Here is a 14,236-nt window from a genome sequence, read left to right as displayed (position 1 = left end):
TTGATACTCAACACTCTTGATATACCTTTCAGGTAATAAAATATGATGTAGGTGGATGTGGAGATGATAACTTTTTCTGGCAGTTAAGCTTTTAATTTTTTTTTCTGTATTTTATCCTTGATATGCACTCATGTAAACTTTCTTCAGATAAACTTAAGTTCATGGTATTTTGTTTAAGTCTTAATTTGTTTTTATGTTATGTCCTCATAATGTCCCCTGTCACTGCAAGGAAAGAATACGAGAAGGTGACAGACATTTTTCCCTTCTTATTCCTGCATTCCTGAACTCAATTGGGAGAAGATATAATTAAAAGCCTGGCCAGATATGAAACTATACACTAGACCAGCACCCTCCTGATTACAGAGGTTTGCAGGTGTAGGGCTTTACCTGAAAGCAGAGACTTTGATGAGGCAGGACCTTCCATTTTGAAAACTCCTCCACAGTCTTTGCCACCTGGATGTTTAGGCTAGGCACTAAGGTCTGGGCTGGCTTTGGAAATGTCTGCTCGGGTCTCACCAGGATGAGAGACAACTAATACAGGAAGGTGTGCAAAGCCCATGCAACAATAAACCATCTGCACAGATAGTCGTCTGTCCAGAATAACTGTCCAGCCAGTGTGTGTTACATGGTAAGAGGAAGCTGTTATTCATGCTGTTTCCTGAGACTTTGTATTTCTTGCTCTTTACTTCCAAAGCTGCCCTGTGCACACTTCAGTGTACACAATGATCAGTGTTGTGAGTAACTCCATATTGCCATAAATATCAATGTTCCCGACCAATTATGTCTTATAACCTGTTTTGGTCCTTAGCCAATCCTGTTTGGAGGCACCCTACTTTGCAGTGTTTGTAAACCCTGAGTAGATCCATAAGTATTGATGTCTGCTCTGCTGTAAGAATTACTTGGGCTATGCTCTTTCCTGAGCTCCGGATTTTGTCCTCTGATAGATGAAAAGAAGAGAAGAATTTAAAAATTAGTTCTATTTTGCTGCAGAGAACAATATGCCAACAAGGGACTGTTCTGATTTGTGTGCTGGCTGCCTGGAGTGTGATTGATCACCAGCAAGTCAAGGTATCGTCCCTTTACTTGCTCACATGCTATGTATAAGAAATATTCAGAAGAAAGCAATCCTCGTCCAGCTTCTTCTCCATTCCCGACTGCATTGTGCATAACTGTTTATAATTGAGGGATGTAATTATAAGCATATTCAGCTATCAAACTGTGGCATAAGAAGTGCAAAGGTAGTCCATGCCAAAAAAAATAACAGTAGCATCTGTAAAAGTTCCCCAGCCTCATTTGCATGATGAGAGTGTGTTCTGTTCCCCTCCTCTTTTACAAAGACTAGCCAAAAAGATGTCTGTAGAGCACAGTCAGTCATGGGGATGAAGAATAACCAGTTTATTTTTAATCAAATAATGGAATCTACTTGCAGCTACAGATAAGCCGCCGTTTTTCACAGCAGCTTCTTGCAGCTGTTCCTCCAAACATACTGATTTCTATTCCTCTGTCAAGAATGTAAGAGGAACAGGATCTAAAAATAAGGAATGGGATCCGCCCACCCTCTCACTTAAAAGTGAGCTTTGCAGGTTAAAGAAGAGGAATGTAACTGCTAGACAAAAACCGGCCATCTGTCTCCTTTTAAATAGACACAACCCCAGTCCTCAGTGCGCCAGAGACTCATTTAAATTTAAAAATGATTAAAATTCATGTGATCAAATATGGTATGGACATTCCATACAGTGCATAGGCAACCCTGTGTTCCTAAAATCTTGACTGTTTAGTAAAAAAAGATGGGTAAATTTGATTCCTAAAGAAATTAAGCTGATATGATCACTTAACATGCATGTTCGTAAAAGAATGCTTATAGATATATGCTTCTGGCTGATAATATTTTAAACTCATCTGTCAATTCTAAATAAATTAGAAAGAAGGACTGAGGAAGCAGAATTATTAATTCTCCAAAACATATGTAAGAATAAAGGGTTTGAATAGAAAAGGGGCTCAGTTTACATGAAGAAGTGACAGAGTGATTCCTTGTTTTTTTTTGAAATACGAATGAAAGACTGTGCAAAAGGAAAAGGGCTTTAACTATGAATTTCATTTTGGTATTTGCACAATATTGGATATCAAAGCTCTGTTTTCAAAATTAAATTAGAATATCATTCTCAAATGTATTTGAATATTTAAATAGATTTTATGGTCTAGACTCTTGCCACTGGGGAGACTTCAGTCCACTGTTGCTTTTGAGTTTACCCAGTTGGGCAGATGTACCTTATGAAATGCTGTTAATTTCTGTTTCCACCTGCCGAGACCTGGGACCCAGCTGGAGGATATTATGACTTCCTGCCTCCTTGTAAACTCAAATTTTCTTTTCTAGGAAGTCTGGAAGGTAGGGGATATTGGTCCTTGGTCAAGAAACATTCTGGTAGAGAAAAGGTGTGTATTCAGGGTTGTCTGAAGGTCAGGAATGGTGCTGCTTTGAGCAACATCTTCCTGGACCTTTGCATGAGTGTGGTTACTGAAATACAAATTGCCAAAAGCTGGAGATGATTTTGTGAAAATACGGCATATACTCCTAAAATGTTTAGACAAATTTTAAAGCTTTATTTTAACTGTGAGGTAAATCTGAACCAGAGCTCTCTGCTTGACTGCAGGTATTTGGCTGCTTTTTGACCCTGGAGATTATTAAAGGCAATAGATCACACATGAGCTATTAATTTCCTACCTCATGAAGCATCTTATCCAAAGCCATTCTGAAATTCCACAACATCAGTTAACTCTTTATAGTCTCTAGACTTTATGTATTTTTGGTAGAGAACCCTACTACTCATATATATTTTTTAGTTCTATCTTTGTGCTTGGTTTCATCCTTCACAAATTACTTTCCATTTTGAACATTTTTATTCATGCAAATGTAATTATTATTATTATTATTTCCATGGTTACAATAGAACTGGTCAGGGTTTGTTTGTTTTTTTTTTTTTTAATTCAGTGTACTTATTTTTGGTCAGCTGTGGGCAACTATAAATATTTAATGAATTCTCATTTAAGAAGTTCTCGCTCTGCAACCTTTGCACCACCTTCAGGCCGTGGGAATTTTGTAGGAATCATGAAACCAGTCAGAGGTCTCTAGATGAACTGAAACTTGTATTATCCTGGATAAGAAGAACCCAGGCAGAAGTGTGAGAAGAACATGTTCACATGAGGGCACTTGCTTTGCGTTGATGTCCTGGAGACATTCCTGGGATTTGAGACCCTGGCATGTCAGACTGTAATGTTACAAAACCAGGCAATGCCCATTCTGCTGAGTCCAAAACCTGAGATAAAGCTCTTTGAGGCAAGGAGCAGAATGCCATAATGCAAAGGGCTGTCCTCATCAATGCTCAAGTGGATCTATGGACTGAGCACTGAGGGAAAAGTATGAGTCAATTTCACAGACAAAAAAGGCTTCCTGTTGTCATGCTATGTATAAAAATGCTAAGAGAGGAGGCATATCTTTATATTTAGCAGAAACACAGGTGCTCTGGGTGATTGAATATGTCAGTGGAAGCAGGACTGTGCATTTGCATGAAAGAGTTATTTGCAACCAAGAAGGGAGGAAGAAGGAGCATCTCCTGCATTACATTTTTTCTTTTCCCTTCTTCCTTGTTATTTGCAATAGCATAAGGGAATGAATATGCCAAGAAATCTCCTTCTGAGCCCTAAAGGATTGCAGCTATTTCTCACTGCATACATGGAAGCTGCCAGAAAGGGTGTTTTCATGCTTGTCCATATTTGAAACAAAGAAAAAATTACTACTAATAAAAACAAAATAATTCCCTGAATCAAAAGGCTGAAACTTAGGTTTGTAATAACATCAAACTATCTCAGGCAGATGAAAAGGATTAACACAATGGCTGCAGCTTATGTGAGAGGTGGGATGAAGTGGTCTGAGTAAATGGAAGTTTGGAAGGCAGATGTGGGAATGATGACATTTAAATCCTCACATTTCCCTGGTACGCCTCCACATGTAGACAGTGTAACCTGTGAATGCAGCCAATGAGGGCTTGCCAGAGTTGTGATGCAGAAAAATGCTCGCATAAAGAACAAGAAAGCACAAAACATCATATTTTAACCCCTAACCCTCACTGTGCTCCTTGTTTCATGCAGAAAAATAGTTGGTTTTGTGAGGAAATTTTACTTTCTTTCACTTAGCATTTTGTGGTCGTGTATGGCATATGTGAACCAAACACTGAAATGCCAGGCACTGTGAGAGATGTGTAGCATTCATCCCTGTCAGACTGTGCAGTAGGACCTCTCCACAGGACTGCAGCTCCCCCAGGCAGCTTTCCTTCCCCTCCTCTGCCCCACCACCTTGCGGACTTTCTGAGGTCTGAATAACTCTGAGTTAATAAAAGAAAAGGAGAAACCTCTGGTTCCCTAGACTACTGGAATTTCCACCAGGAAAACAGAAAAGAAAAAAAGCTGACCCTGAAAGATGAGCAGGCCGATCTTCTTCTCTTGAGCATGAAGTGGAAAGCCCCTGACAAACACTTGCCAGTGTTCATTTCCAGCTTCTTAATTTGATGATTGTGTGTTCAAACAGGTTCTATTTATCCCTTAGAAAATATGTCTTGCTCATGAACAGCAGGTGCTTTTCCTCATCCTCTATGTTGATGAACTCTGAAGTGAACAGGGATTTTGGGTCTGCTGCATCTTTCTGTCAAGGGCCCGTCTTTGTCAGACTGCTCCTTCATGTTGACTGGTGGCTTCTCACTAGGGCTAAATGAGTGCCTAGAATTAGATTCTACTTATAAAACCACATTTTGAGAAAGAGCCTGGAGGATGGGAGGAGGATAAAGTGCTTCTCATCAATCTGCCAGTAAGATATAAACACCAATATTCTTGCCTGTATGTGAACCAGGAAAAAAGGCATCTTAAAATTAATTCTCCTTGTATAAGGTCCAAACATACATTTGTTGGAAGCTGTCTTTGTGTTTCCCCATCATTTCATCCTGTTCTTAGTAGTGATTTTTCCTTATTCCTGGGTTTCCGTGTATCAGTGGTTAGGGATTCGTTTTTTAGGAAAGCGAAAAAGGAATTAAGGATTCATTTTTTTAGGAAAGAGTTTGAGAGTATACTAGTTTACTGTTTATTTTGAAGAAGACCAGTAACAGGATACAGAATTGGAAAGCAGTTTTTCTTTAAGAATATTTTATTTTGTGTGATTTTGCCTGGAAAAAAGTAAAATATGAGGTTAGAATCATGATTTTCACTCACAATCTCAGATGTCTACCCTCTTGAGAAGAATTTTATAGTTGTCTATCTGTATGCTGTGGAGATACCTAGAAAGTATAGTATTATCTAGAAGTAAATTATGGTCTGTGAGGAAAGCTGGTGAGGGGGCTGGAGAGCAGGTCTTACGAGGAGCAGCTGAGAGAGCTGGGGTTGTTTAGCCTGGGGAAGAGGAGGTTGAGGGGAGACCTCACTGCTCTCTACAACTACCTGAAAGGAAGTTGTAGAGAAGAGGGTGCTGGCCTCTTCTCCCAAGTGACAGGGGGCAGGACAAGAGGGAATGGCCTCAAGCTCCGTCAGGGGAGGTTTAGGCTGGACATTAGGAAAAAATTCTTCACAGAAAGGGTGATTGGGCACTGGCAGAGGCTGCCCAGGGAGGTGGTTGATTCACCTTCCCTGGAGGTGTTTAAGGCACGGGTGGACAAGGTGCTGAGGGGCATGGTTTAGTGTTTTATGGGTGTGGTTGGACTCGATGATCTGGTGGGTCTCTTCCAACCTGGTTATTCTATGATTCTATGATTCTATGAAAGGCTGTACAAGATTGTTGCAGTTTGAGGTAAATTAGTCAGTTTTGTGATTAGCTTACATGCTGTAAGTAATTTCATTCTCTGAAAACTAACTGCGTATTTTTGAGACAATGTTCTTCTCTAAAGTGATAGCACAGGGCATTGGTATGCAGAAAGGCCAATGTTTATACTTAACTAAAACCATCCTCAAGCTGGTGGAAACAGAACCACACCTGCAAGAAGGGGTGAACAGGGTAAGTGACCCTAAACTGACCAACAGAGTATTCCATCCTACATACGCTGTACTCAGTATAAAATTGAGAGATCATGAGGGTCTCTCTCTCTTCTGCAATAGCCAATGTCCAGTGAGGCCCTCGTCTGTCTGGTAACTCCTGATCTCAGATCTGTGCATTTCTGAATCCAGCTCCAGATCTGGGCTCCTTCCCAGCTGTGGACTTTGTATTTGTGGTGTTGTATAGTCATTGAGGGGTGGGGGTGCGATCTCATATATTTGTATATATTTTATAGTTTTCTAATTATAGTAATATATTTTCTAATTTTACTAATACTTCTAATTATACTCATTATTATTATTATTACTGTTTTCGTTTCATTAAAGCTGTAGTTACAGTTTCCAACCTATAAGTCTTTTTCCTCTCCTTTCCCTCTATCATTTCCATGTGTTGTAGGATGGAGGGGAAGAGTTTTTGAAGGCTCCACTGCATGGCTTTAGCTGATCAACTTGGCCAGGTGAGTCTGAACTATGACACAGATAAACTCTTCTATGGAACCTGATATCAAAATGAGCTGCTGTTTTGCTAAGTCATATATAGGCAGGTAGAATTTTTACTTTTTCAATTCCTTTAAATTTTCATGCTTTACTAAAAGATGCTCCATGAAAAAAAAGTGGATTGTTCACTATCCAATTTTCAACTAATTAAAGTGGTTCTGTTTCGTGTGTTGAGAAAGCAAAGATAATTTTGTCTGGTTAAAGCATTCACCGATTTCAAATTCTTACGACTTCTTCTACCATAGCTAAAAGTGAGAGCATGCTGTACTTCTATAAAATTTGAATGATTTTATTCAGAAATTTCCTTGTCTGTTGGTGACTTAAGATGGAGCCTAATGCTTTAAGCATAACTTTGAGCCACAATCTATACTTCTCTGAGAGTCATATTACTATTCTAATAGCATCTATAAATACCTGTGTGTTTTTATATAAATATTTCTCTTATAATATCTGTAACCGAAATTTTTTATCCTTAAAAAAATAGACTTCAAAGAAACACAACACAGTAACATGGAAGAATACAAAATTCAGTAAGTTCTAAATGTAGACCTGTAATAATTTTTGGCATATTACTCACTCATTAATTATGCCCAGATTCTTCTTTCTTCAGAAATATAAGTCTGCATGCTGATTTATAGCTTCCATAGGTGGTTAATCTTTGCCTTCTAATTGCATCTTGATCATATATCTCAAAAGTAACTGCTTTTGCTTCAAATTCTAAAGACATTACAGTAATTTCACTGTAAATTCGGCAGCTAAGAGTGTGGAGAAAATGTTGCTATAAATCTTTTAGTTGTATTTTACATATTTTCTGCATGCCCAAAATGAATTATGTTTTCCTGAGACCTTAAGTGTAATGAATGTGACCAGCTTTCTTATTAATATCTAAAATGGTACATTATCAGCTATCTAGAAACTGATGAAAATATTCCATTGGAAGCACACCTCACTCTACTTTTTTTAACCCTCATAATTATGGTGGTGATAAGATTACAATTTTTGTACTAAATATATTAAAAAGACATGAAAGATAATTTTATAAATATTTTCAATTCTTGACGTAATATATCTTGAAACGAATTTAAAGAGTACAAAAAACCCAAACCACTTCATTTTGGTAGGCAAATATGAAGTCTCATCTCCTTATCATACCTCAATGGAAATGTACGTTGTTTCCTGTTTGTCTTTCAAAAGTAGTGTCTTTCAACCCTCTCCAAGTGTTGAATTAATGGCTCTGAATACATTCTAATGAATGTGCTTTTCTTCAAGCATTTATCATCACACTATTTGAATCCTTCACCAACTTTAATTTATTAATCCATTGTTTATGGATTGTGTTGAGACCTATGAAGGCTGAACGCAAGTGCTAAAATTTCCTCTTTCCACTATATCCTATAGTGACAAATCTGACCCCTTTGGGGAATGAAAGATCTGTGAGTCTTTTTAGTTCTGGAGAAAACATGGACGACACAAAGCTGAGTTATACCGTCCATACTCCTCTGGTAGGCGACAAAAGAGATTAGGAGGCAGGAAATCAAGCAACACATGAATTCTGGAAGATAGATCAGTGAGTTAAGAACATATTCAGTGTAAAAGGACCAAGCCTAATTTTTAGTTTTATGTTTGGTAAATTTATGCTTCAGTGCTTTCTCCTTAAGAAAGTTGGTTAGGAGGGTAGAACTTCTCATGAACAGACCTACCCATTCCCATCCCAAAGACAGTTTTTCCCGTCTTTACTCTGAGATACCAAAACCTTTCAAGGTTTCTTTTGTTTTTTTGTTTGTTTTCCTTTCTGAATCTCTGTTAATGTTTAACTGAGGAGTTTCAAACACTAAGAGATTAGAGTGCTCTCCTTCAACAAAGGACATACAAATGCTGGTATATTCTCTTGGGTCATGTTGCTGCATCTCACATAGCAAGAAAATGGCTCACTTGTTCTTATGGATTTCACCCTTAATCAAAATGTCATGCTTCTAGGAAAAATTTGCTTGAACAAACTTCATATTTATATCTGCATTTTCTATGAAAACTTTGCCAAACATTTCCAAAGCAGCTGTACTGAAGAGGATCTGAAAATTGAAGTATTCAAATATCAGCCAATCTACAACCTTGCTTTTTTTTTTTTTTTATTTTCAGAAGAAGATGAAGGAGGAATTTTAAACTGAACAGACTATATGGACCTACTAGACTAGGACCACTAGGATTTTTTTTCTTGTTTTCATGCTGAATTCAATCATGTTTTGATCACTGAATGTGGTAGGAACCGAAATGCTTGTCTTCAAACTTACATACTATCAACAACTTCTGTAACTTTGTTATTATTTTAAAATTCCTTTGTGCAATGTGCTTCCTAATGCTCATAGACAATACTGGGAATTTTTCCTGACTAAGAAGCAATTCCCAAACTGGCATTTCAAAAATATTAAAACTGTGCAGTGTAAGAATTTTCTGTGACACTGGAGAACACTTAAAGTGCAACCATTATTTCTGGTGCCATCTTAAATACACAGTCTTCATAGGTGAAGTGTAACTGTTGATACCATGTATGTTTTGCTTGGGCTAGTAGTAACCAAACATATTTCTCTTAAGTCAGTTTAGAATTTCACTGAAAATTACACTTTTGTTGAAGAAAACTAATAAGTATTCAAGTATTCTTACTGTTGCACAGACTTTATAAAGAAGCAAAGGAATATATACATATTTTAATTATTTTTTAAATCAGAAAGTACACGCTGGATGAGCCATTACTAACTCCAAGAGTCTATTCTCAAACTTTTGCAGATTAGATTTCTTCTTGTCAGGTGAACAAAAGCAGGTATTAACAATTTATAACACCTGCTTTTATTTTTCTCACTAGATCCTCTATTCATACTTATCATGCAGAAGGTATATATAGTTTGAAGAGGAAAACCAACATTAGAGGGAAATACAAAGTCATTCTTTGCAATTGTTCTTCTTCAAAATTGTGTTATTACAGGTACTATTACCTCTGGTGATTGTGGTATTTAGTCTTTTAGCTATCTGAGATCACTTTCTTCTCATGTCAGTTGTGATGTGTTACTATGTGTATAGAAAATATTTTAATAACACTTTATAGGCAACTTGGGGACAGAAGAATAGTGCTGGCTTTGTGTTCATTGTAATGTAAGTTCTCTCAAACTCCTGACTGGCCAATTATTCCAGCTATACTGGAAATGGAGCAGGTGTTAGGATACAACTTGGGAAGTTAACATCCCTATCTGTTGAAGTCCACTGCAGTGCCCCAAGGCTACAATATCCCTTCAGTTTCGCTCCTTGTTTCCAGAGTGAAACTGACAAATGAATCAAACTCAGACCATAAATAGGAACATAGGACAGATGAAAAACATGCTGTAAATTCATAACTGCCGTGGACTGAAGTAGCTTCTCCAAAATCAAAGGAAAAATAACTATTCCTCTGAAAAGTATACTGGATGCTATGCATCTCCTTTTATTATCAATCTTGTATGTTTTCTTATGGCTCTGGCAAAACACATCCTAAGCTTTAAAATTCTAAACTTATTGCTGTTCAGAGAATACTTTTTTTTTTGTGGGAAGTCTGAGAATTATTCTTGTACATCTGTGTTTGCAAGAAAGCTGTTCTTACTCCTACATACATTAAAAACATGAGTCAGGCTTCTCCTGCTCTTTATCTGGAAAGCTCTTACAGTATCCACTAAACTCTGTAATAAATCCTTGAAGTATATGTTTTTTGTCATTGGTTTTGTACCTGGTTTGACTTTCATATCTTAACTGCATTAGGCCAGAAGCTACACATTTAGCTTTTCTAATCTCTGACTTTGAGAAAACTTAAGTCTTGGGATATCTACAAGTGGATTATGCCTCTGCAGTGCATAGAAGAAGGTAAATCCATATGCAGACTCTTTCTTGTACCTCCTCCATGGAGCTGTTCTTCCAAGGAAAAGGTTTTCTGTTTACTCCGCTGTTCTACAGTGCTATGATTCTGAACCAGTTTGGGGAAAAAAAGTCGTTGTAGGTTAGGCTGGGTTACAAGATCTGTGGCAGCTGTTGAATGATGAAAGAAGTCCTTGTGGAGTGCTTATATGTTTATATGAAACACTGAAATCACTGAGTGGTTGTAAAAGTCTTAACAAATTAGCTTACTGAAGTTACTTATGATTATTTTTTCACTTTCACTTATTATTTCACTTTCACTTACATCTTGGCTGCTCTGTCTCATGTTGGACTGAATTGATGTATGCAATTGAATAAAGACCTAAGATGAACTCTAATGCGACTCATTCCTTCCCTACCAAGTGCTCCTATATCCTGCATATGTATATACTGGGAAAAAACCCCACCCTAGTCCATTGTATACAGTTGTGTGAAGCTAGTAATGATTGCCATTATCCTGGTTAGTCTTCTTGAGTTCCCGTTGTGTGAAATGACATGTTTGTAGTTCCACCTACTGAGATAAGATATCAAGATGTTTCTATTAATCCTTACGAAACAAAGTGTGCCATTGTTATACAAAAATGAAATTTATTGCTTATTACAGAAAGAATTGCTAGTCATCATTTCTCTCATTATCTTTTCTTTCTGGAAACCAGACCCAGTAAGCGGGAAACATCATTAGTGATGGCTAGGCAGAAATGTTAACTAGAAAAATTTTATGATTGTGTCACTTTTAGTTGTTAGTGAGATCTTTATGCTGCCTATTCCTTTGCCAGTAGTGCACTATCCCACTCCTCAACTCAGATTAGCTTACAGTGATTATTTTAGTAGTGGTACTATCTGCTCATCCAGCTACAAAAAAAACACCCCAGACTGTTTCCAAAGAGGAATCATACTTTAAAGAACAAAGAGAAAGTCCTTTCTTCAAATGAGTAGGAAATAAAGGTAACAGATATAACAGGAAAGATGAGGACTATAAGGAGAGAGGCAGAAAAGGGAGAATTGAACAAGGGATTGAATGTTTTACTTTAATACTTCCTGCAGTCCCATGACTCCTTAGTTCTGTTTATATTAGTGCTATTGTCCTGCCTGTTTGCGTTTGTTTTGGAAGAGTTTATTTTCTCCGGCAGTTTATCCTGTGGAGGCAATCTGGGATACAGATGGGACATAATTCTGGGTTTGGGCTCTGGGAAACAATCGTTTCCCCTTGTTTAGATACAGCCAGTGTCATCAGAAACATCTCCAGCTTGAACAAAGATGCCTACTGGGACACTCATACTGTGCCCTTTGAAGTATAAGCACAAAAACTCTTCTCTCGCATGGCAAGAGAAAACACGTCTGCATTATTTGGGATTTTGGGGAAGGAGGGGAGGCAACTTAATTCTACAGGACAAAGCCCATGGGATATCTTACTTCTGCAACAAAGTTAACCAACACACAACACACAATGTCAGAGATTATATGGGTGATGTACCTGCCAGGAGTAAAGAAGAAGAAATCTGATGTGTTAGTATGTGTAATACATAAAGTGTTTTTCCCACCTGAATGATGTGCTCTACCACTAAACAAAGAGGTTGTACAAGAAAGGGGACAATTTTAGTTGTACAGTTTTGCTCTACCACTAAACAGAGAGGTTGTACAAGAAAGGGGACAATTTCAGTTGTACAGTTTTGCTCTGCCCACCAAGAAGTTATCTTGAATTTAAAGAAAAACTGTGCCAGAGGCTGTTTTTTTTTCAAAAAAAAAAAAAATCTTTTTCTTCTATATAGTCATCAAATAACTTTAACAGCTTTTTAAAGCGTAATTCAGGAATCATATAGGCACAAGGCAGTTTCCAACTGCAAAATTCAATCTGAGCAAACCAGACCATGAAATAACATAGTGTTACTTACTGATGCCTTAGGAAAATAAGAACTTTAAATTCTTACTTTAAAAACAAAGCCTGTGTGCTTAAGAAAGATAAATTCAGAAGAAAAAGAAACACAAAAGGAAACCAAACAAAGTTTGAGCACCCATTTTTAGAACAAAGAAAGCCTGTAAAGAATGATAATTCATTGCTGACCTACTGATCAAGGGCGAAATTATGATAGCCAGTAAAAGAAAGACGGACTTGTTGACCTGTTTTGAGGGAAAAGAGAAAAATCCTGTCACATGAACAGCATGCAAAGTGAGTCTTTGAAATTCATCTTCACAGCCTGGAGAGGCCCTGAGCTTTGCTTGGAGAAAATGGCAATGAAGGTCTGAATCAGGTGTGTGGTTGTACTAATGAAAATTTGAAGTCACATGTGAACTGAAGAAGATTTTTCTTGGTTACAGTAACAGAAATTTGCTGTGAAGATTGTTGCTTCTTTTAAAAATTGAATGGTTACTGCTGCTGCAGCTGAACAAGACTGTACTGGGGTGTTTGTAGCAGAAGAGTGAGAATCAAGTTACTCTGTTGCTCTGGTATGTAAACAATTGATGCATCTAGAATAACCTGCTCCTGTTCGATTGGAGCTAGGCAGGGGAATCAAAGCAAAAGTAAAGTAACTGTAAACAAAATCTCTTCAGTTTGAGATGGACAGTAGTGGGGAAATTTTGGCATAGAGCCACTAATACTGAAGTAATCTTATCAATAAGGACAACATTGGCTAGGAAATGGTACTAAAAATAACAAATTTGGGTAATGTAGCAAAATTGGGAGAAATAAGGAAAATGCAAATAGGAATCTTCTGCTGGGAGGATCTTACAGGCAGAGCAAGGTTGCATGCATGGCAAAAATGTGAGTCTTAACTCAGAAGAATAAAGGACTAATTTTTAAATTATATAATTGTTATGATTTCTGAGATCCTTTATTCTTTTGCTGCTCTACCAGTTTCCTCATGGTTTGCTCATTGATCAATAAATATCACAATCAGTTTTCATCAGTTACAGTGCAGCTTCTGATTTAGCTGTGGGAGCATGGTGTCTTGACTGCAAAATGATGTTGGTAACAGTGTCGTCCTTCAACAACCCATTGGGTTAAGTATGTATGGCTCTGTGGATCAGATGTGTCACACAGAGCAATCATGTTCTGAGGAGTTCCACCTTCCCTGTGTGACTTCCCACCTGGCTTCCACATCCAGGGACAAGCATAACCTAGTGCCTGGCAAAGTAAGACCAAGCCTTCATCTCACTGTTTCAAAGACATGCTGCTGCTGTTAAAATGAAGATGTCTTTTTGCCATGAGCAAACTTCAGCTAACGATGCATTTGGGAATGAACGTTATCTGTCATGTCATGACACACAAATGAAACCCCAGTCAGTTCTTGTTCCTGAGGCAGCTTTTTCCTGCATTTCATTCAAGATCAGATGTGGTATTATACTGGGGACTCTTACATCAACTGCTGTAATGATGAGTGCCTTACGGACTTTCACAATAGTGTCTAGAGAGAGAAACTTGGTGGGATATGAAGTGGCTCTGCTGACTTCTCTTGGCTTTTACTCACTTGTGTTAGCCAGGAGATGCTGGCCTTTACATGCTCCCTTACACTCCTTCCCATCTAAGTAATGCTTTTTGTGAATTATAATTATTCCATAATTGCAAAACTTATGTTACCTGTTTTAAATAATTCAGTGAGGTCTTTTGATAATTTTTTTTTCTTTTAAGGATTTTTCTTTAACAAATGAGAATTGATTTTAAAACACTTCTCAAAACTTACATCTTCATCTGTACAGTGAATGTTTTTATGTGGTGTGCCATCTCAAGAATTTACCT

This window comes from Phaenicophaeus curvirostris, chromosome Z, assembly GCF_032191515.1.
Source record: "Phaenicophaeus curvirostris isolate KB17595 chromosome Z, BPBGC_Pcur_1.0, whole genome shotgun sequence".
Taxonomy (NCBI): Eukaryota; Metazoa; Chordata; class Aves; order Cuculiformes; family Cuculidae; genus Phaenicophaeus; species Phaenicophaeus curvirostris.
The sequence above is the reverse complement of the archived record's forward strand: the minus strand, read 5'-3'. Positions refer to the sequence as shown.